General features: G+C 39.8%; 1 long non-coding RNA gene across 1 annotated transcript; it reads right to left on the bottom strand.

Moving 5' to 3' along the window:
- Positions 1-451: 451 nt before the first annotated feature.
- Positions 452-14,179, bottom strand: LOC114606611 (uncharacterized). Its single transcript, XR_003708916.2, has 2 exons — positions 13,740-14,179; positions 452-11,960 (listed from the first exon to the last, which is right to left on the bottom strand). It is a non-coding gene; the product is annotated as an uncharacterized LOC114606611 (long non-coding RNA).
- Between the last annotated feature and the right edge of the window lie 9,791 nt (positions 14,180-23,970).

Below are 23,970 nucleotides of genomic sequence, written 5' to 3'. Positions count from 1 at the left end.
AAACTGCTCTTCCCTTATTTTCTTTATATATTATATCACTTCCCCAGTCCTTTCTGGATTGCAGGTTACAAATTAGTTTGACATCATTGCAGGCAGCATACTTGGGCCAATTCTCTAGCTTTTTATCAAATTAAAAGTTTTTGAGAGATAAATCACAAGAGTATACATTCTTGCGTTAAGACTTTGATAGTTTAAGTCAATGAGGATGGTTTAAAGCCAGCTTGTCCTCACAATCCAAAATGCTTTTAAAGTGGATGAACCGGAGGAATGATGAGCAGCCCACACAACAGCAAGGGTAGCTTTTGCAGACAAGCATCACCCAGAAACAACTAAGTGAACAGCCAACAACTAACTGTGTTTGTGCTCTTTGCTCCCTTCTGGCTGTCTGAAGATGGCATATTGAATTATGTGGGTGATGCCACCAGGGCAGTTCACACAAGACATTACTTTCTGTGAATCTTCCATTACGTATCTATTCATTACTTTTGGAAATTTGGACAGTGTGTAGCAAGAATTTGTAGCAATTTTTCCAGCTGTCAAGTTCACAAGTACAGTATTGCTGAGGCTGCACCCATTACAGCTTAGTTCCCACTGTCATTCAGGATACATTACATTACATTACATTACATTACATTACATTACATTACATTGATGACTGGCTCTTTGTAGTGCTGGGTTCAAAGGCTGGCTTACCTTTTTGTTCATTTATGAATCACTTCCCATGAAACACCCCAAAGCTATCAACAATAAAAACATCAGCAATAAGAAGATATATAAATACAATTTCTATCCCAATGCAGATAAAGACTACTCAGCATCACTTGGAGAAATAGCAGTGTGAACTGAGCTTTTTATGGTTTTAATAAACTCAAATTAGATCAGCTCAAATCCCTTCCTGCCCCATACGATTGACTCAGTGGTGGAAGTTTTTTTGTAACTTATTTACTTTTTAAAGGAAACTATGCCTTCATTGAAAAAGAACTAAGTGTAAGAGAGAGGAAACACTGGCAATAGTCCCAGATGTATCAATGCTGCCTGCATGAGGATGTGATGCCAAATAACAAGAAGTCTAGATTTGAAATGTGCATTTCTAATTCACTGTGACACAGAACAATTAATAGTCCATACTTCATTAGTCATAGCAATTGCATTAATTCTGGTAACAACAAAGGTAGCAAAATTCCACTAAGACTAATTTCCTAGCACAATGTCAGCTATCCACCTTCTGGAGGCTCTGAACCTTAACCAGCCCTCTAAGAGGGAAACAAAGCTGGACTGGAAGTGGAAGGCTTCTCATTGTAGGTGTACAAATGTTGCAGCCTGTGTTCCATTTCTTACATAAGTCTCTGGGCAGCAAAAGCAGCAGGTGGCTACAGAGCTGAAGAGAACAGTAAGCTTGGCAAGGCAGCAGTGGGTGAGACGGCTGGACTGGGGAAGAAATACTTGGATGAGCCACCTACTATAAGTACCTAGGGAAGGTCCATCAGGCTGAGGGGACTCTGTAATCCCACAAAGATCCACCTATAACTAAGCAACCCAAGGAACATCAGAGCTAATGAAGAGTTGAGTCCTCCCACCAACATCAGTGGAAGCTACTTCATCAGGGCAAATGGGGCACTGCCTCCATCTGCCCTCAGCCAGCCCCCACCTGCCTGCCTTCTTTCTTATAACCAATCCAAGGGGGTGGCCCTATCTATCAGATTTCTCCTGCTTGGTCTCAGTAATGCCTTTTAGAACTTAGCATGGAGGATGGGGGACAAAAAGCAGAATTAGTTGACTCTGCTTGTCATTGGTTCCAGCTCCACCCTCTATTGGTCTCCTTGCCTTTCATCTTACCAAGCTCACTGGGCACCAGCCATCACCACCTCGCATCCTGACAGAGAGCAGGATTAGGAAGTTGGAAAGGAGGGATTTCCTTCCTGGGTTGTCAGATGACCAGCTTTCAACCCTGTCATACGACTTAAAAGGAGAAACAACCTGACATAAACTTCTTTTCTTTTAGCTAGGTAACCCAACATATTTCCAGTAGAGAAAATAATTAGCACGGCATTTATGGAGGAATACACAATGGTTTATTTTAGGACAACATTCCTTTGGGCAAAATTACTTACTTATTTGTAACATGCCATTATCTATTTACGTATTAATGAAGAGAGTGTGGATTTTGTAATTAAACTCATTCGGTGACCAGAGAAGCATTGCTTGATTTCTCGTACAATCTTGATGGAGTAAAAGTGATTAATAACTACTGTGGAAAGTCTCTGCGCAGTTTCTGTATCAAATAACCTGGAGCAATTCTGAAACTTCATGTAGCTATCCTTTCCCTAAAAATCACAGACATTAAACTTGTTCCCAAGTATACATACTCTTTCAGATACAGGCATCTAAGTACATATTTTAAATGTGCATTTGATTATATGCACAATGAGCATAATAAAGGATGATTATATGAAGATTTACTGACAAACTAAGAATGCTGAAGACTCAAATATATCCAATGCAAACATTCAGTTTGGCATTACTCATAGAGCAATGCTCTTTGAGTGCAGATTCCAAATTTAAATATTCATATGTGATATTTACCAGGTTTGTTTAGTATATTTGTTAAATTTAACTCCAACATTTCCTTTAGCTTCAATTAGAATATGGTGTATATATGACACCATAAGGCAAATGTGGAGAGACCGTCATGAAAAGGGTACTTTGCAGCATCTGTGGTACACCTGACCCCTGGGTGGAAGCATTTTAATGTCTTTGAAAGGGCTGTGTGCATAGCCTCATCTGTTAAATCAAAGTGGGAAACTGAGCATCCTGCACCCAGTTGGGCGCATGCTTCCCCAAACAGATGGGGATATAAATGGGGAAGTCTGCTTCCTTGAATAAAGTGCATGAGCTGGCTTTGGACAAGAATCTTTATTAGGTTATAGTTTTCAATTTTCTGTTGTTTTCATCTTAAATTATGTTACACAATTATTGCTTTCAATTGTGTATTCAATATTAAAAATAAAATTCTACATAAATAAAAAGTCAGTTTGTGAAACGTTGAAATATTAATTTAGAACAAATGGTGTCCAAGTTGCACAGACTCTGTTTTCTGCTCCTTTCTGCAGTTGTGTCCATTCTCACAAGAATGTAGGGAGGCATCCCTGCCACCATAGAGACAGGGCTGCCTTCCCACCAACTCATTTGTACCTGTGAATGAAGGCAGGGAAGAGGGGTGTCACCCTGGCAAATAAGGCAGCGCTTCCTGCTTGGCACTACATGTGACTTGCCTTCCCACTCTCACCACCCCCTGCACAGTGTCACCTCCATCCCTCCACACCAGAGATGGGCAGATGTGGAGATACATCCAGAAGTATCTTGTCAGATGAGGTAGAGCTGCTGGTCAGTTGCTGTTGCTTACTTGGAGAAATGGGGAAAGGGGCGGGGATGTCAGTGCAGTGCAAACACAACTGTGAGGCGAATCCAGTGGTCCTGCAAGTGTGTTTGCATTGTGCCAACCTCTCTGCTGCAACAGCAACTTACCTGCCAAAGCTTCCTATGGCTGCTATGGGTGGTGTTTCATTTCAATGGTATAATGCAAGAGTTCCCTAACCGTGGTCCACGAGGTTCATCAGGTGGTCCACACGTCTGAAAAAATACAATTAAAAATAATACAGCACCTGGCACAGTGCATTAAAGTTGCATTAAGTGGTCTGCCATGACCCTCAGAAATTTTTAAGTGGTCTGCAGGATGAAAAAAATGGGAACCACAGGCATGATGTATTCTTATTAATGTTTTCAAATGTCTTGTAATTTGCTTGGAGGCTTTCAGGTAACAGGCAACTAACAAGTCTAATAAACAGAGTAGAGTATTTATTTATTTTGGTCAATAACCAGTTGAGTCTAATAAACATTAACAATTCTTATTGATAACAATGATAATCAGCTAGATTAGCAGGTGTGTGCTTTCTTACATTTTTATAAATGATGAAGACTATGATGTGATACAAAATGTAAGTGAAAATAGAAATGGTTGAAGAATGTGGAATATTTAAACATGTACCAAATTGTACACATATTATATTAGCTAAAACTTGCATTTCACTATAAAGTCCTGGATAGGACGCTACCTTATCCCAGGTCAGACTATTACTTAAACCACTCATGAAAGATTGTCATTGATGTCACCTTCACAATTTTCAGGTAATAAGCTTTTGTAATTCCTACCATAAATGTCTTCCATTGCCTCGCTTGTCCACCAGTTGTTATTTCCTTCCAACGTGGTATGGTCATAAGAAATAGTTTTGTCAAATGGAATAAGCATCACTATACTTCAAAATAGCATATTAAAAGATGTGCTTACATTAGCTAAGTATTCCTTAACAGCAAGTTGATAGATCTGATTTTGCTTTAAATACCGTCCTTGAATTTTTACAGAATCTTTTAAAATGCCCTGGTTCTGCATTTGGATCAAATCCAAATTCTATTCCTGCTACTTGAGGAAACCTAAATGTTAATAAAAACAGTTTATATTTTATATTATGATGAATAAACTCACTCATTAATATTCTCCACATTTCAGCCCTCTTTCAAAATCAATACAATCTATTCCTCCATGTGCTAACATTTAACACACATTGATTAATAATGCCATGCAGATAACAGTTCCTGCTCCACCTCTGTGAGCTCCTTCTCTAGCCTTCCTCTAATTTCAGCTACCCCTAGTGCACTATCCAAGAAGCCTGCCTTGACCTATGAAATTTAGCAAGACACTCTAGTTTCCAAACATGAAATACAGCACAGAGCACAGATGTTTGGAATGTACACAGGCAGGAGCCAATTAAAGCAAGTGTGGGACTGAAAGAACTTTGCACACAGCTGCACTGGGTTTCAGAACAAATCTGCATCGGCTTCATACAGAGCTGGCATGGGAGTTGTGCTCCAATTGCTAGCTGAGAGGCACAGCAAAGCCTTGTCTCACTCTCTTTTGCGTTAAAGTGCAACTGGCTATTTGTCTTCCATAAAAAAGTGGTTTGCCACATACGGTAGGTGCAAAACATAATGTTTAGGCAGCTTCTGGCATTCTCATCTCCACGAGGAGGTTTTTAACTCTCATTATTGTAGGCAAAGCATATGCTCTACCACTGACCTATGTCCCTCCTCCCCAAACTGTTGATACTTTTGATTCAAGAGTTGGTTCATATGCAATCACATATACGGATGGACAAATCTGTCAAGATTCTCATTTTTCAATTCTTAAGTTCAATTCTCCACATTTCTGTATCAGTTTGAAAAACATTTTTAAATATTAATTTCTCCTAATGTATACATTTTATATGCCTAATATACAAATTTGTGCAAAGCAATTTTCCTTAATATAATACATTACAGTATGTTTTTCTCATGAATTTATGCATTCTTATGCACAGTTTACTGCAGTGTATGCACTTTTATACACCTTACAGTCGTACCTCAGCTCCCGAACGCCTTGGGAGTCAGACGTTCCAGCTCCCAAACAATCAAAAACCGGAAGTGAGTGTTCCAGTTTTTGAACATTTTTGGAAGCCAAACATCACAACTGTACTTGATTGGGGAACTACATCACAAAATTCTCAGAAGCTCACATTTCAAAAGATGGGTGTATTTCAATTGTTTCAGAAAGTAAACTTGATAGGTTCACCTTTAAATGCAAATAGGATCCAGTTTCTCTCTCATTCCTACATTAGATGCCAAGATTCTGTGAAAGTGAAACTAAATGCTGGCAAAGTCCTTCTCCTGGCAACAAAGGAGGAGGGAAGGGGAAGCATGCAAATCCAGGCCTTCACTTCAGCTCATTCCAGCTAATGTGCATAGCACTAAACCATAGTTTAGTGTGACATAAATTCAGACAGTAAGAATAGTATAATTTGCATGCAAGATGGAAATTGATAAATGCTGACTGTTACAGCATTAAAAATCCATTTTCAGAGGAGTTCAGGAGTCGGAGGAAGAGGCACTTAAAAAAATACCTTCATACCTTCCATCAAGAGCTGGGTATCTATAAACTCCATTTTCAAGAGCTTCCAGCAGTTGTTTGCCTGTCACTCTGATGACGAGAAGGGCATCAATAAAGGGAAGAATATTCAAAAGGTCATGCATTGTAAAATCTCCTGCTGGCTGTATTCGATTTGAGTGAAGTGTTCCTATAAAAATCAAAATGAAATCACCAACCAAAACTGCAACACTGTTTTGTGAAACTGAACAGATAAACAATTAATGTTGTTTTATTTAAACAGTAGTGATGCTGGTACAGTATTTCAGTGGGAAAATGTTTAAGTCAGGGCACAGGAGGCTACATGGGGGTGGGATTGGTGAAAATAAAGTATCATGCCTTGAATAAACAGTAATGTTTTTCACTAGTGTAAAGCCACCACTGGATACCTTTGCCTTTCTAACTTTATTACTAGATTTTGAAAATTTGAGATAGCAGGCTATTTGCCATAGTCTTGGAGTCTGGCCTCCAGCTTTCTTTTTTTTAAAGCAAGAGATGTATTTGGGAAAGGTTACTGTGTTAATAATTCAATTATTAGGTTTAGTTACTAATGATGCTGTTTTGTGGAATTTATTGTAGTATTACATTGGAATTTTATCTGACTTATGTTTATTTTCCCATTAATTATTCTGCTTTAAATGTGTCTTTTATATGAGATCTTCATCCGTAGTGTTTTGTTTTGATATTTTGTAATTTTTATTACATGCTGTAACTTAGATTGTATGCATGCTTTGAGGGTTTCTTTAAAAAAAAATATAAAGCAGTATAGAAATGAATTGCTCTCCATTCTTCTAACAGTTTTGACATAACCATCTAAATGAACATCAATTGGGCAGAGAACTTCCTTTAAAAGATTCTACAAGAAGAAAAAGGTTGAAGCAGTTCATTGGAAGCAAAATCTGCAGCAAATTCCAAAGCACCATATGTGAATATATCAGTCTGGGAATATATAGGAGAATTCAGGCAGCCTTCTCCCTCCATGTGCAAGGGTGAGGAATAGGGCGCATTCCTTGATTTGGCCCCCTTCCTTGTGTCACTGTTGCCATTCCACAGCCAGTCATATCTGCACTGAACATTTAAAGTGCACGGCTTTCCCTCAAAAGTTCTGAGAATAGCAGCTTACCCGTCAGACAACTACAACTCTCAGTACCCTTAACAAACTAGTTCCGAGGATTCTTTGGGGAGCAGTCATGCACTTTCAATGTATGGTGTGGATGTGATACATGTGTTGGAGAATAGTAGGGAGTTCATGTAGGCTCCCTCTGTGGCTTGGAACAATGGGAGTTCAGGGTTCCAAAACTAGTAGGAGCCTACATATGTAGAAGAGGCTTCCCACTTATCCCTCCAACTTATGGCCACAGTGATATGAGGGAGGGATGCACTCTTCTCCTTCAATCACACAAGGGAGATGCTTAGGGCTAACAGGAACAATCCAGGATGTGGAACAAAAAATATTTTTCAATGCTAGAAGTTAGATAGGGTCACTGTATATAGTAGGGCTTGCATCTAATTATCTTAACTAATTAGTGAGATGATGCTTTGTTGATTAAATATGCATATGATAAACATTAGTTATGAGGGGAAAGAATTTTTTTGTTTGTAAATGATATCTGCATGCGTTGGACCAGGGACAATATTCAAATAATTTTCCTGCTTTATGAGAGAAAGAGAGGAGCCTCCTCAAAGATAGTGCCTATTACCCAGTTTTTATGCATGCATATATTAAAAGTGGTAGTTCTGATATGCTGCAGATTTCATTGCTGAAGTAAGGAGCAAACCCACACTGATAATCTTGCTTAAACCAAGATTGACAATATCATCCACCCTTAGCCTTATCCATGTTATATCTGAACGAGGCCTAGGAATGACATAGCTTTCCAAAATGAAAAGTAGTACAGTACTTACCAAACAGTGCAAAGTGTTCTCCAAATGCATTTAAAATTGGAACCATGTTTTCCTTTTGTTATTGCACTTAAGGCTGATGGATTTAAACAGTCCTCACTAAATATTAGAAGTGGATTCAGTAAACTGAACTTTTTGATAGCTGTAGCAAACCTGTAAACATGTTCTTAGTTTTTATCTGGTGCTTTTAAAATACAATATATGAACAAAATATAAAAAACAATATATGAACAAAATGTGAATTTTGAACAATATATGAACAATATATGAATGTGCCTTACACTTTCCCAGCATCCTGTTTTCACAGTTGCCAATTTTCAATATAATACTTTCAGTATTATATTGTTTTTATTAAAATTGATAGAAATAGATATGGACAAAAAAAATTCAGTACGGTGGGGAACTGTTCAAGAGTGGGAACTTCCTATATATCATCAGAGATCATAAACAGAATGAATGTCATCATAAATTATTCCTAAGTATGCAAAACTGATCCAATATTTATGAAAAGAACCATCTTGATTCATCATTGTGTCTTGATTCCCAGAACTGTAAAAAGTCCATTTATAAAAGTCCAGTATGTTGATGACTCCATAATATATGAACCAGGAGATGCTGTGCAGGCCCTGGACCAGTGCCTGGATGCAGTGGTGGCCTGGATGCTGGGAAATAAATTGAGCTTGCATCCAGAGGTTGCAAGCTCATCCAGAGGTTCTGTGGGTTAGTGGTCCCTGCATCTGAGAAACTGGCCAATAGCCTGCCCTAGAGGAAGAGGTATGCAGTCTAGTAGGTGCTCCTGTATCCACTGGAGGCCCAGGTGGTCTTGGTGGCTAGGAGTGCCTTTTTACCAGGTTGACAGTGGCAGCCATTCCTTGATCAGGATAGCTTGAGTACATGAGTTCTGGTATTGGTAACTTGAAAACTGGATTACTGCACGCACACTTCCTGCTGATTAATATTACACAGGCACCCTTGCAACATTTAGTATTTCAGCAGGCCTATGCAGACACATAATTTAGTTATATATACTTGTTTACAATTTTATCTGTGTATTGTTGTATTTTGTACTATTGTATGTGCACTGCTCAGTTTTTATTATTATTAAGCAATTTATAATTTTATATATATACACACAAAGATATTTTACAGTGTCTGACATGACACTTCTGTTCTTTTTTTTCAATCACACCTACAAAAAAATGTTTAAGTTTTAGTTCTGAGACAGTTCTCAGATGAATAAGATTAAACAAATTAATCCAAACTTGTTAGTAGTGATGGTACTTATGGCTCTCTGGAATCCTAAGGAAGTGAATTTGCAAATGATTAAAAGATGTTCCCTCCAATGGTTGAGAAGCTGCACAGCTAGTCATGGCCTCAGATTCAGCTTTTCTTCTGACTACTCAGTTGGCAGCAAGGTTCCTTTTACAAGCTGTTTATTTATTTTCTTACATATATATTTTATCTTCCTTCCTTCATGAAACCCAAGGCAGCATACCCGGTCTCCACCCGGATGCAAGGTGGTAGCGATCCATGTTTCTTCAGACCACACCCTGGGGCCATTATAACTGATTAAATAAATAAATATCATTTTTTCTTATGACAGGAGCACTCATATTTTATTCACTATTCTCAATAGTTGACTAGTACAATGCACTTTACATGGGTATATGACTAAAGTGCCATTCGGCGTAGCGTTCTAGATCATGGCTGTTGCATCTTACAAAGTGGACTACTCTACATTATAGCTAACTCACTGAATTATTTTCAGCTGCCTGCAATTTTATGCTGATTACTTATGGTAATTTTATGGAAGGAAGTGCGTACTTGGAAGATGTTTAGTGTGACCACTTTTAGTTGTTATTATTGTTGGTACATTTTAAAATTTACTTGCTTACTATGTAAAGCTACTTGAGAACTTTGGGTATGAAACAATGCATAAATAAAGTTTAGTGGTGGTGCTAAGAGATATATTTCTTTCCTATGTACTTAGTAGTGTACTTTGTAGTGTATTTGAATAACATTCCAATTCAGTATACTCCTTTTTCTTTGCTACTTGAGTCTATAGCCCACAACTCATGTGGGTGATAGCTGGGCAACACAGATGGAGAAGTACTTTAGCTACAGTAGATGTATCACTTAATTGAGTCCAATAATATTTGCTAGCAAGCTGTTACATTCTTGTGTAATTTATTCATCACAGCAGGAGGAAATTTACTCAAATTCTGCCCACTGCCCTCTTAACTTTAAGACACATTTGTAGGCGTCGATCCAGCAGTTATACAAACTTAAAGCTCACTGAGCACAATTAATTTACATGTTCATCATTGTGCACTAGATTATATTACTAGAATCCTGCTAAATTTTATAAGCTTATAGAACTATAGGTATTTACAAACAAAGTTTCTTTCCCTTGAAACAGATTCTTCTGGACTTTAAATGCTGTTACACTGCTTGTGCTTGTTTTTAGCAGGTAACTAAATGATCGATTTTTATTGTTTAAAATGTATCCATTAATGTTTTAATATAATGTCTGAATTTACTTATTTTATTTAACAAAATGTATATACCACTTAATTGATTTAAAAAAAACCTGCTAAGTTTACAAAAATACAAAACATAAATGAGTATTTTAAAAGATTGAATCACTATTAAATAAATTGTTGATTAAAATCAACAAAAGCTAAAAAGAAATAAAACACATGCATCTTCTGCATGTCTGGATAGGTTTGCCTTAAAAAGATGTTTCAAGTAGGCGCTAAAGAGTACAGCAGAGGCAGCTACCTGATCAATAGGCAGGAAGTTCTAAAGTGTAGGTGCTGCTACGCTAAAAGATTGATTTATTACACGTGCAGAACAGTGCCAGTTCCACAGATCGAACATAGGGTAACACAATCCCACAAGTAAACACTTTGAACTTGGCCTGGTAGCAACTGGGCAACCAGTGCAAATCTCTGAACAGAGTGTCATTCTGCACTAACTGTAGCTTTCTGATCAAGTACAAGGGAAGCCTCAACAGTGGCGTAGCTAGCAAGATCAGGCGGTACCCGGTGTGGAAAATTTCTTGTCACCCAGCCACACATTGAATTTTTAAAATTTATTAATTTTTGTCTGCAAAAAATGGGGAGCCAGAGTTGTTGAGCTTTTTTGCAGAGATCGCATGCCTTGCGATGAAGAGTTGAGTTCCGCACGACACACCCGGGGCAGACCACACCCACATTACTCCGCCCCTGAGCCTCAACTACAGTGCATCTGATATTGAAGTCAGTAATGTCTGAACTACTGTGGCCAAGCTCTCCCAGTTCAGGAATGGCCATAGCTGTCACACCAGTTGCAGAGGGTAAAAGGTGCTTCTAGCTGCTGAGGTTATCTGGGCCAACAATGCAAGAGTTGGATCCAGAAGAGCCCCCAAACTATGTACCTGTATCTTTCAGTGAAGTACAACCCCATCCATGACAGGCAGTTGACTGTTTTCTTGGACATGGAAGCCACACACGCACTGCAGATTTTTTGAACTCTACGTGAGCTGTCCACAGGAATTTGTTGATTGGGTGGTCAACAAATATTCCACAGAAATAAGTAATAGTTTTAGATTTAATTATTTTCTCTCATAAGGTTGATCTCTAATACTTTTTGAATTGTCAGTGTACATATTTAAATATCATAGAAGTTTTAGCTCAGTTGGTTACAGCATGGTACTGATCCCTTCCAACTTTACAATTCTATGATTACACCCCATATAATAATAAAATATTATAATTCTAGGATTCTAAAACACAAAATTATGTCTTTAAAAGGTTTACTTCTTGTCAGGCATATACAGAGGCAAGTAACAAGGCAAATACTCTTGGTAAATGGAAACGGATAACAAAACATTATAAATTATAAATTGTGCCGAGCAGATCTCACTGAACCGGATGCTCCTGCAAGTGAAAAGAGGTGGGGTGATTTTTGCTGATTTCTCCTTCTCCGTGCAGTCCCTTGTGCCCCTGCTCTCAATTTGCTCTAAGGGGTTGGGCAATCCTCCAAAACAGCATGGGAAGTAGTGCTGGGGGAATTAAGGGAACAGGATGAATCAATGAAAATTGCCTACCCACCTTCCATTCCCAGAACTGCAGGTCTGGTTCCAAACCTATGGCACCGCAAATACACACACACACATATTGTAAAGGCAATTTTAATACACCTAGTTCCCATTTTACCCAATGGCTGTCATCTGTGATTCCTTGCAATGTTCTATTAGTTTTGGTCTGACTTTTGTTGGTTCAGGCTCATTTGCATATGAGCAATACATGCTGTCCTAAAACAGTAGCAGTACATAAAAAGTCTGACATGAATATGCACATAACACAGGGCTAAAAGAATAGGGAGAATGCTGGGTGGAACAAGGAATTTCCAAATAACTTATTCCTAGACAACATCTACTGGTGCTGTGAGTTATAGTAGCTTAGTGCTCTTTGGAAGACAGGGTAAGTGGGCCTCTTGGGGCCTATCATTCTCGCTCGCTCTGCATAGTTGGAGGGTATTCATATAGCTCAAATCAAGCATGCTGTTCCTTGCTCTCAGAGTTTATGTTTGTCTCTTTCCTTGCCATAAAGTGGGGACAGGGGGAAAAAAGAACGTTCACAGTAAGAGGCTTGGAATGGAGGCAATGCTGCATTTTCCATAGACAATATGACAAGCAAATAGAAGAATCCAAACTTTAGTTCAGGGGTAGTCAGTGTGGGTCATCCCAGGCCTGACTGTGCCTCACCCTCTTCCCTCACCCCCTTCCCCAAATCCTAGATATGTTGGGGTTGGTTGTGAATACTTAGAGGCGAACAAAAGACATTCTACTCATGCTCAAATCATCTGTTCTTCCTTCCCATATCATCATGCTGAGTCCTGACACTGTGCTGAGGCTAAGCTATAGTGAGCCCCAGCTAAAATTAAGCTCTGGCACCAACCAATACTTATTTTCACCCACATCTCCATGGTTGGTTGGTTATGCCAAGACTGACAGGCTCCCACTTATTCCATTTTGAGACAGCATTTGAAGATGTTTTTTTAATACCAGAAGGCATTTTATGACAAAGGGTGCAAGCCTATACATGTCTACTTACAAGTAAGTCCAACTGATTTGAATGGGGCATCCCCCCAGGTAGGTATGTATAGCAAGTGGCTAACGTTATTTGGCTTGAGAGCCGCATTCACCCTTGGCACACAACCCCTTCTCATTTCATCTGTGGAGATCAACTGAGGAGAGTTGCTATTCAGTGTTGTTGTTTTTAAGCAGTTTTTCCAACTCTACAGTAAAAATAAATAAAAGCAGAGCAAACACAAAGTGTGCTTTACACCTTGCTTGTACCCTGTATCAGTGGCTGTTTCTCTCATACTCGAACACATTTATGAATCCATCTTAGTACAGTAACTAACTAGTGCAAAAACAGGAGTACTTTGTGTTTACAAGGTCACGGCAAAGCATTACCTGCCCAAAGATGAAGGTGAAGAAGAAGCCATTGGAGCAAAAAAAAAGGGGGGGGTGTTTTACTGTGGTTTGGACATTTTAAGTATTCTACCCTTATATAATTTGTGTACATGCTCACCCTGACATTGCCTGTCATTTAACTGCTTAATGAACACATAACTCCTAAAATGTTTCATTTCAAACTGTGTATTATCAATTTTATGCACAAATATTTTACTCCTCTGTATTTTGTGTCTAACAGCACTGAAAAACACCCTCCCTACCCATCAAACTATCAGTCTGATTACTGAGGAGGAAGCAGTTTCTGCCCCTGTTTTTTATACTAGGTGGAATCATTTAAACCTCTCCGGTCACACCAACCTCATGTCTACATTACATTTTCTTTGTTGCCGCCACCACCAGCAAATTTGGAGGGGTCTGGGGGAGGCAGAAAGACTTGCTTGTCACATCAGACCCCTGGGCTAGGGATTAGTCACCTGTGACGCACAGGACTGCCTCCTGAGTCTGCTGTTTTTATTGCATGTGTGGTGGTGTTTTTCATTTGCAGCATCATTTTTACATCGTATGTTATTGTTGTTAATTTGTTTGTTTATTTAAAGTAAGCCCCTTTTAAAACTTCATCTGAAAAAAGCATGGCCTGTAACACAATAAACAAGTAAGTTTCCTGGATGAAAATGGCGCCAAAGATACAGCAAAAGGAATGCCTTCTAAGAATCTGAGGGAAGGGAGGAGCAGATGCCCTAATCTGTCTCATAAAGAATCCCTCCCCCTTTCCTCAACCCACATTTCTCATGTTGAAAGGACCTATCTATTTATACTTAGAAGCACCTCCTATATGTTCCTCTTTCCTAGACTCCACCTCATAAACATCACTGAAGTGAAGAATAACCAGGTCAATTTGGCTCTCGTCTGGTGACTCTGGACTAAGACTGGTGTTATCAGTTTTACTAGAGCCTGTCTCTGGTGTCTGAAGGAAAAGAAGAGCAGCCTTGCTCTTCAGAAGGCAGATTTTTCATTATTCCTTGTGAGCTAGGACAAAATGGCTCCTGGTTATCAGGAGTGAGACAGCAAAGACATTTGGAGTCACATGATCTGAGAATAGCTGTCAACTTTTCCCTTTTCTTGCGAGGAATCCTATTCGGAATAAGGGAATTTCCCTTAGAAAAGGGGAAACGTTGACAGCTATGGATCTGAGGGAGATGGGGGGGTGGCAGAAGAAATTAACTCTGGGAGAATTTGATGCTTCCTGAGAAAGGAAACGTGTGTTTATTTTCTGAGGGAACGTGCAAAAGTCAATTCTCAACACGCCTTCCTATACTATCATATAGATGGTCATAAATCCTGTTTTTCTCTCAGATAAATTCTTCATAAATAACTTCCCACTGGAAAAGGGCCTTGCTTCTATTCCTCCAGGCAAATCATGTTTCTGATATTTCCCCAATGATAAGCCGCACACAGGGCCCTAAATATAACAGCTCAGTGCAACATTATTATTTCAGAAACCATGGCAACAAGAAACCACAGACCATCACAACTTCATCATGGCTGCAGCCACAAGGAAAGAGCAGGCCACACCTCTATCCCACAACATGATTTTTTTATCTCTTCAGAATGGGAGCATGGTGGTGTGTCCCATTTTGAAAAGTGATCTCAAATCCAAGTATTCCGCTCACTGAGATTTCAGACACAGCTTTTCCTCACAGGACACACCACCACTGAGGATGGCAGCTCTATATTCACAAGAAAGGCGACTGTTCTGCAGTTTGGGGACATAAATAGCTCCCTGCCCATTTGGATCCAGAAAACATTAAAATTAAATATATATATATATTTGTACTTCAAGAACTGCTTTCACTGAACTGCTGCTGTTTGTTGCATTTGTTCATAAATTTAAATATATTGAAATTAAATATGTCCATAGCCAAGCATCAGAATATCTTTATGTATCAATTGGCTGAAAAGTGTGGGGAGGGGGGGGTCACCCAGGGAACATGGCAGCTTAGGCCTGCATCTCACTTCCATAGTTCCAACCAGAACACCACTAAACTAACTAGTTCAGCAGCTGCTGAAAAGAAGCACCCACACGGCGCATGTCACAGCACATTTTTGCAAAAAAGAATGGACCATGGATACATATTTTTGGACTAAAGAAGCAATTCCAGCATCTGAAATAGGGCAACAAAGAGGAGTCTTCCCTGTCACCTAAAGTCTGGAAGTCTGAGTTTTCAAGAGTTTAGGATTGAAATGACAGCTCTGTTAGCAAAAACTGAAACATCGTCTTACAGTGGAGTAGGCCTCTCCAAGCTAAGCTTTTGGAGCAAAGGAATGTGGACACAACCTCTGAAATAGATGGGATTGTTAATGAAACCAGGATTCTAGGGCTGTAAACAGAAATTAAAGTAACATCTCTGGCTAAGAAAAACCAAGGGCCTCAGTTTAAAATGGAAGACATAGAAAACTGCTATCACAATTTGACTACATAGTGACTGGCACTTCAATAACTGATTTCTGTCCTTCCTAGTGTGGGATTGTGCCTCATATTTGAACCAGGGATTTACAGCATGTAAAATAAAGTGTTCCACCATTTCAGATTCTGGAAAAGTCTAAGTACATCCATGATCTGTGTTGATTGCATTGTTATATAAATATAAATTGCAGCTTGAACTACTCTGAACACATGAAAGTTAGTGTGGGGTTTGTTCATGCTTGCATCAAAGTAATTTGTTTTTCCACATGAATTCGTGCAGCAATTAGCTTAGCCTTTGGGGGAGAAAATATGAAAGAAAACTGGCAAGAGGTAAAAATACAGACTTTCAAAAATAATTTTCACAGCTTCAAGTCAACCACAGAAAGGTAATAGGGCACAATAAAATATATAGGTAGAATTTACACCGTGTTCTCTGGAAATATTTGAAAGGAATCAAAGTTCACGTTATACAGGAACAATATCAATAATTACAATACTTGGTTCAAGGAACAGCTGCAGGGCTTTTCCAGCTTGTCCTATGTGTTTGTTGCTCACTTGAAGCATTGAACATTCCCACATGGTTTCTGCTATTAAATCACTGGGCAAGTGTGCAAATCTTGTGAAGAGCTTATGATGCCTTTGTGACTGTTGATGTGCAAATGGTCCCCTCAATGAGTAGATGTGATTTTTTTGTTGTTGAAACTTCTCTGTATGTCTGCTGCACCAAGTTTGCAAAAAGGTGTGACACAGAAGAGCAAAAAACGCAGAGAGCAATCACATGAAAACTTACTCCATTTGTATCTGCATGTGAGTCTGTGCACAAGCTATCGCTTATGCTCACAGATACTAGTGCCATGAGCAACTCTTTTGCTGCTCTCACAATACTGTGTCAAGCAGGCATTGTTGTTATATTGCCACATAGGCTGTGTGCACACTGTACCCTTAAAACACATTCAAAGCACTTTGTTTGTTAAAAGGGTTGCTGGGAGTTGTAACTTTGCGAGGGGTAAACTGCAGGACCCAGAATTCTTTGAGGGAAATAATGTGCTTCAAAATGCTTAGGGTATGTACAGTGCCAGTCTCTGCATTTAGAACTGCTTTAATTTTCCCTTTGTGACTTGCTAGCAACTGATAAAATGTTGCTATATACAGTATCATCATAAACTGATTGTTCCTATTTAGTACATCTAACCCTATTTAGACGAGAAGAAAAAACTTCCTCTGCCACTCTGAATTGCAAATGGAGCGTCAGACCTTGCATTGTCTTTTCACTTCATCCATACAATCTGTTTTATCTCAGTCATATTCAACCACCCATTAATATTTCTTCTACAGCTCAGTATTTGACAGTGTGGATTAGATGTCTGTTTAGTTAACTGGACAGACACATGTGTTTGAGGCCAGAACACCCACCAGCCAATCTGGTTTACCGCCTATGAGTATTACTGGAAGGATCTCTGAAATAGTATAAATGCAGGTTACAAAAAAAGAAAATGTAGAGAAAACACCATCTTCACTTTGATTGCAATTGACAAATCCTGTAAACGGCTGGACAACTGATGAACATCTTTTGGAACCACTTCTCTCCCTTCAGGTCCCGTCCCTCATCAAAACTACATTTTCTCTCTCTTAATCCTCTTTCCCAACTGTAACCGAGCTTTTACGGGCAACCAAAATTGCCATAAAGCCAGAGTAACTTTACTGTGAGGAAAGGCTACAGGATCTGGGGCTCTTTAATTAGAAGAAAGATGATCAAATAGGAACATTTCAGAGATTTATAAAATGATGCTGCTTGGGATGGAGAAAGTCTTTCTCATATGACATCATCCAATGCAACTTGATTGGTAGGAAATTCAAGGCAGGTGATAGAAAGCACCTTCACAAAATGTGAAGAATTCACAACATGGCTTTAAATGTGCATAATGGCCACATGCAATCTGTAGCCTGAGAGACAGCTATTGCCTTCTTGCTCGGCTTATGTGGGCTTTGACATGGTGGGAAACGGGACCAGAAAGACTAGTAAGCTGCCTTGACTAATGCATACTCATTAATAAGGTTTAATAAGGTGGGGGGGGGAAGTATCATTATATAAATAAATAAAAGAAATCCAGAAAGACTCCACTCATACAGTGGTACCACAGGTTACAGACACTTCAGGTTACAGATGCTTCAGGTTACAGACTCCGCTAACCCAGAAATAGTACCTTGGGTTAAGAACTTTGCTTCAGGATGAGAACAGAAATAGCACAGTGGAGGTGCGGCAGCAGCAGGAGGCCCCATTAGCTGAAGTGGTACCTCAGGTTAAGAATAGTTTCAGGTTAAGAATGGACCTCCAGTACGAATTAACTTCTTAACCCAAGGTACCACTGTATAAGCAATTGCATTTATTGTTACTTAATTAATTGTTCTTTGTTTACACATTTATCAAAATGTTTATGCCACTAAACATCAAGATATCCAATTGATGTGCAAAAAAGGAGAAAAATCCATAACATAAAAAGAGCATATCAAAAAAGAGAGAGCAAATTTGGCAAAAGCTTAAAATTGCAGGAGCACAGCACATTTCAAGAGGAAGGGATTTACAGAGAATTGGTTACTGTACATAATATATTAGGCCCTGTTCCATGTAGAGGCCCACCAAGCCCCAAAATTATTGTGTACTCTTTTTTAAATTGACAAATAGATTGAAATGTTAAAATAAATCAAATGTGTGCACGTTCATTCTTCAGTACTTTTTCTCCTCCTGCCCTTTTGCTTTCCTAATATCCATTTAAATTGTAAGGTCCTTGGGGCAGGGACCTGTCTGTTTTTGCCAATGTAGAGTGACAGTGCTCTATAAACACAAAACCATTCAAAAGTTCTAGCTCCATCTTTTGTTGAAGGTACAAACTGTACGTAATAGTTTTCAATATATCTATACAAATATCACATCCAATACAATATTACTTCTGGCAGCTCATCTGGCAAAACGCCACTTGAAACATTGCCAGAAACTTCTCTTAGAGGCTTTCTGCTGAGTTCATGTTCACAGTCTAGTGGATAACTCTTAAATATCTGTGATGTTTTGGACAACTCCACCTGGACATCTGATCAAATATTGTAGTTTACTCTCAGCAACTTTCAGGAGTCATTTTATTTTCAGACTGCACCCTTGTTTTATGTCCTGTGGGCTGCTCTTCATTTTATTGACTGTGGGTCTTTCTAGCAAATCTGATGGCAGATATGAATACATAAATTTCCACAGGAAATTTTCTTTTATGCAACTCATTTTAGATATAAAGATCTATGTTTTGTAGCACTGCAAAGCTAGGAAGAGCATAGGCATAATCAATGCTATGAAAGCCACTCTGACAGTTTTTCCTTCTATTTGTAAATTAATGCAGCACTCTAAACAACAGCAATATTTTTAAAATGAGAATCACAAAAGTTCAAATTTATTTAGGTGAAACCTAATAGGAACTACCAGTGTCCAATCCTTTACACACCCTTTTACACACCACAGAAAGCAGAGCTACAAAAGGAAGCAACAGAGGTGATGGTAAATGCAATGGAGTGTGTAGGCAATAAGAACAGCTGGGGATCACTCACAACAGTGGCTTCAGAGTCTCTGACACCATACTATCACTTCATGCCCCAAAGCCCCAGGGGTCTTGCAGCACCTGTAGCACAGAAGCAGAGTTGTAATGACTACTGTGGAGGCTGTCACTGTTTTCAGGCTGGTTAGCCATATTTCTAATTGTTATTTTACTTGGAAGCATGTTCCAGTTAATTAAAAAGAACTAAGAAAATTTGCTATGTATCAGGCTTTATGTTGGCATGGTTAGTATCAAAACTGTCCATACTTGATTCAGCCACTATATAACTTGTTTTTTAAATAAAGAAAAACCTTGACAGCTTCCATCTACAAATCTTTTCTGCTCTATAATGAATTGCATAACCTAATAAAACAACAAGGTCTTGCAGTATCACTGGATGAGCATTGCCGAGAAAGACAGCCTAGAAATATTTTAAATGACCATGGGCTATACTGTCTGGGACTGATTGAGTTAAGAGTCCCAATATCTGGAGGGCCAAAGGTTACACGTCTCTAAGTCCTAGAGCAGGGATAGCCAATGTGGTGCCCTAGAAATATTGATGGGATATAGCTGCTACCATCCCTGACCATTGGCCATGTTGGCTGGGGCTGACGGGAGATAGAGTCTATTAACTTAGGTGACCTTAAAAATGCCTTACCCTTCAACCCCAATCATGCAGTTCCCTTGGCATCTCGTTACCATGGCGGTACACAAGCAGCAACCCAGTAATTGTTTCTCAGGCTGAGAAATTGGGACCTGTGGTACCTGCTGCTGACATAACTTTGCTGTTGGCTTGGAAGCCAATGTAACAGCAGCAACTCTAATGGGTAGTAATTAAAGGCTAAGTTCTACACACAGTACTTTATATCCCTAAAGAAAGTATTTGCATGTTATGTTTTGGGCTTGATAATTTCTCAAGTGTAGGCCTTTGTTCACACTCATTAACAAAGGTCTGATGCAATCACCTCAAGTGGAAAGCTAGTACCCTTCCATTCTCCAAAGGTTCTTGAAAAACCTTAGTGGCTTTACATTTAATTACTTCTTCATTTTAGAATTATAGCTTCAGTTTACCCCATTCCAAAATCTCATGGTGCCCTACCTTTTTTTTCTTGTTGAATTACATTACAAAAGAAAAATTGAGGATCCATTGTTCAAAAGAATCTCCTGCAGAAACCAGTGATGCTCACAAACCTCTGGCTCTATTGTTGTCTCTAAGAGCATCAATCCATATAATATGGAAAGCTCATGATCTGCTAAAGATTCCAAGGCCAAAATATATGTTGTTTCCAGAGAGATTACATGGCCATGTATAAATTGATCATGATAATAACTAGTGAACATGACGACCTGCTTCTGCATTGATACATATCTGTGTTGTTTGAAAGACTGCTGTCCTCATGTGAATTTTGTTGTTTCTATTGCTAATATTATTATTATAAGGAATACTCATAACACAAAGCAAAATCTTGCAGTTCTGATGTGCTTTCTCTTCGATGTGATATTTCTGAAATTCCAGATGGCTTCATTTTCTCCATCTGTGGGCAGACATTTAGAGGATTTGTTTTGGAAGGAGAACCTCACCATTCCAAGCCGATGTGATGTGGACATTTGTAACAGACTCTAAGTCTATATGAGTAGAACGCCACTGCCGATGTAAATAGACCATGAATGAAATAACAGAGAAAGCCAGCATGGAAATCTTAATAAAGAACCACTTAGCTGGAAAGGGCCTCAGAGGTAGTCTAGCCTAACCATCTGATCAATGAAATAGCTGCAGTGCAGGATGAAAGTACAGCTTCTGACAGATGGCCTTCTAGCTGCTGCTTATAGCTCCAGCAAAGGGGAGCCCTGCACCTAAGCAAACTGTTCCACTATTGAGCAGCTCTTACTATTAGTGAGTTTCTCCTAACTCTGAGTAGAAATTCACTTCCTTGCAATTTCCACCCACTGGTTTTCATGCTGTCCTCTGCAGTAACAGAGAACAAGTCTGTTCCATCTTTGGCATGAAAGTTCTTCAGGAATTTGAAGATTGCTCAGTACTTCCTGCAAGGTGGTGGCATGAAGCTCCTGAAGTCCTGGACTAGGACCTGGGAGACCAGAGTCGCCCTGCTCAGTCATGAAGCCCACCTTGGACCAGTCACTATCTCTCTGCCTAACCTACTTCACAGGGTAGTTGAAGGGATAAAATGGAGAAGGGAAAAAGTGTGTGTCACCTTGAGCTCCTTGGGGGGGGGGGGGGAGAGGTAGGATATGAATGTAATAATAAAGTAAATAAATCTGGCAGCAGCTGCACAATTGCTTTCAGGTACGGGAACAGCAAGAAGGGCAATATATGAAGAAGGTGTATTTGGGTGAGGCTAGCACAAGACAGTTCTCAAAAGCTCCACCTGTTGTCATTTATTTGCTGTGTAAATTCTGGGTCTGGGGGGAAATATTATGCTACCCTTAACTGTCTTGCTTCCTTCTCTGCCCGCCCACACCCTCAAAAATGAAATTTGACGATGGCTGTCTTGTCTCTTCCTTAATGTTCTTCAGATCTTTCAAATCATTCCTCCTATGACTTTTTCTGGGCCTCTTCCTATCCTTGTCTCTCTGTTCTACAATGTCATTCTTAAAACGTAGTGCCTAGAACGAGACACAATACTCCAGAATATCACTGTCCTACTTGCTTCAAGGGTTTTCAAGCTGGCCTCCCATGCCTTTAACAGACAGGAAGAAATTCAGTAGGTGAAGCTTTCCCCATCACATCACTTCTATGCTGGCAACAAAAGTTTAACTGCTCAGCTTATACATCCTACGAAACTGTTAAGGGGTAAGAAATCAAGTAAGGGGAGAAAAATGGACAACTTTACTTCTGGGATTTTCAAAATCCTTGCCTGGGTGGTTCTATATACTTTTAAATGTTTGGCATCTTGATTGCCATTTAGGATTGTCTGCAGTGCAAAAACAAGTGTACCCTTCAAGTGCTGGTAGCAGAATGTTCTCTGGGCACAGCATTTGATTCTAGAAATTGTTTTCTAAAAATATGAGTCCAAGCCAGTCAAAGCCGCTTCCCTCAGTAAACTGGCCAAGGATCATGTTTGCCTCCATCTGTGTAACCACATAACACAAGTATACTTGAACACCATTAGTGTTATTTATTCCAATGAACACAATGATTGCTGTTATTGCTGTAATCCGTAATACGCATGACAACAAGGCAGCACTGCAAGAATACAGGGAGCTCCCTTGTACAGCGTTAGAGCATTGGCCCATTTGGCTCAGCAACTACTTATACTGACTGGCAGTGGCTTCCCAGGGGTCTTTTCCTGCTCTACCTCAACCTAGAGTGAACTTGAAAACTTATGCATGCAAAACATCTCCTCTAACACTAACTTGCTGTCTTTCTTCCAAGGAAACATAAGCTATAGCACTGGCATAGTTAAATCCTTATAATCAATCAGCTCACCTTTCTGCATTAATTACAGCTCCTTTGCCTTCCAAAATATGGTCCCTTCTATGCTGTGGTTAGCACAGCATGCCAATTTGGTTTCATTGCCTCATTTTGAGTGGTGTGAAAGGATTCTGCCATATAGAACAGAACACCATCTTCATTCATTTGTAGTAGAGATGAAGGATTAAGGTATACTACGGTGCATATCAGAGCCTATTCTGCCCAACAGGTATGCATTGGGCAGAGCCGTAGCTATGCGGGGGTGGAGCTGTTTTTTTTTTAGCCCATGTAGGGCCTCCAGAGGGGTGCCAGCCTATGTGTGTGTGTACACAAATGTGTGTGTCGGGGTGCGAAACTGCATCTTTGATCCAGTTGAAAGCCTAGTTTTGCCCCTGGCATCAGGAAAGGGCAGGGATTCAGATTATAGAGATTTTCCAGTCACGGGATTATTCCTGTTGGTGCTCCCAAGGCCCAGCTTCTTGCTGGGAAAGCCTCTGCTCCTACCAGAGGGGAGGAGTTGTGAGCGGGAGTCGGTTACTGCGTTGGCAGGGGGGTGTATTTGGCCCCCTGCATCAGTTATCCTGGCTGCCGCGCCGCGCCCTTCAGCTAGCCAATAGGGCTGGCTTCGGGGTGGGGTTTAGCCACATTTAAGCGGCCGAGGCAGTGCCCCACGACACCCCCCCGTGACATCAGGGGAAGCTTCCAGTTGTATTTGCATCAACAAGCCCCACCCCCTGGTTGTTAACCCTCGAATGAGTCCCCGCTGAGCGGGGTGAAGTCATGTGTAGATGGTTGGATCCAATGCTTAAGCCAATACCACTCACATGATGTAACCAATAAAGTTGTGGCCTTCTTTAGCCCATTAACCTAAAATGTGTCCTTGTGTCTTATTTATCTCTAAGCGGGTGGCGGGTCCTTGACTCACAACCAACCAATCAATGCAATACATATAGATGCCTTTTTTACAAAACCTTTTCAATTTAGAAAAGGCGGCAGTTCAGATGCGCTAGACATTAACACATTTCAGACATGAGGTTCAGTTGCAATTTCCTTATGGGTGAGAGCACCTCTGTTCTGCTGCCGGCCCTAAAGAACTGACTGCTCCCCATGTCATGC

Source organism: Podarcis muralis, chromosome 11 (genome assembly GCF_964188315.1).
Source record: "Podarcis muralis chromosome 11, rPodMur119.hap1.1, whole genome shotgun sequence".
Classification (NCBI taxonomy): domain Eukaryota; kingdom Metazoa; phylum Chordata; class Lepidosauria; order Squamata; family Lacertidae; genus Podarcis; species Podarcis muralis.
Note: the sequence above shows the minus strand (reverse complement) of the source record. Positions and strands in the feature narration are given on the sequence as shown.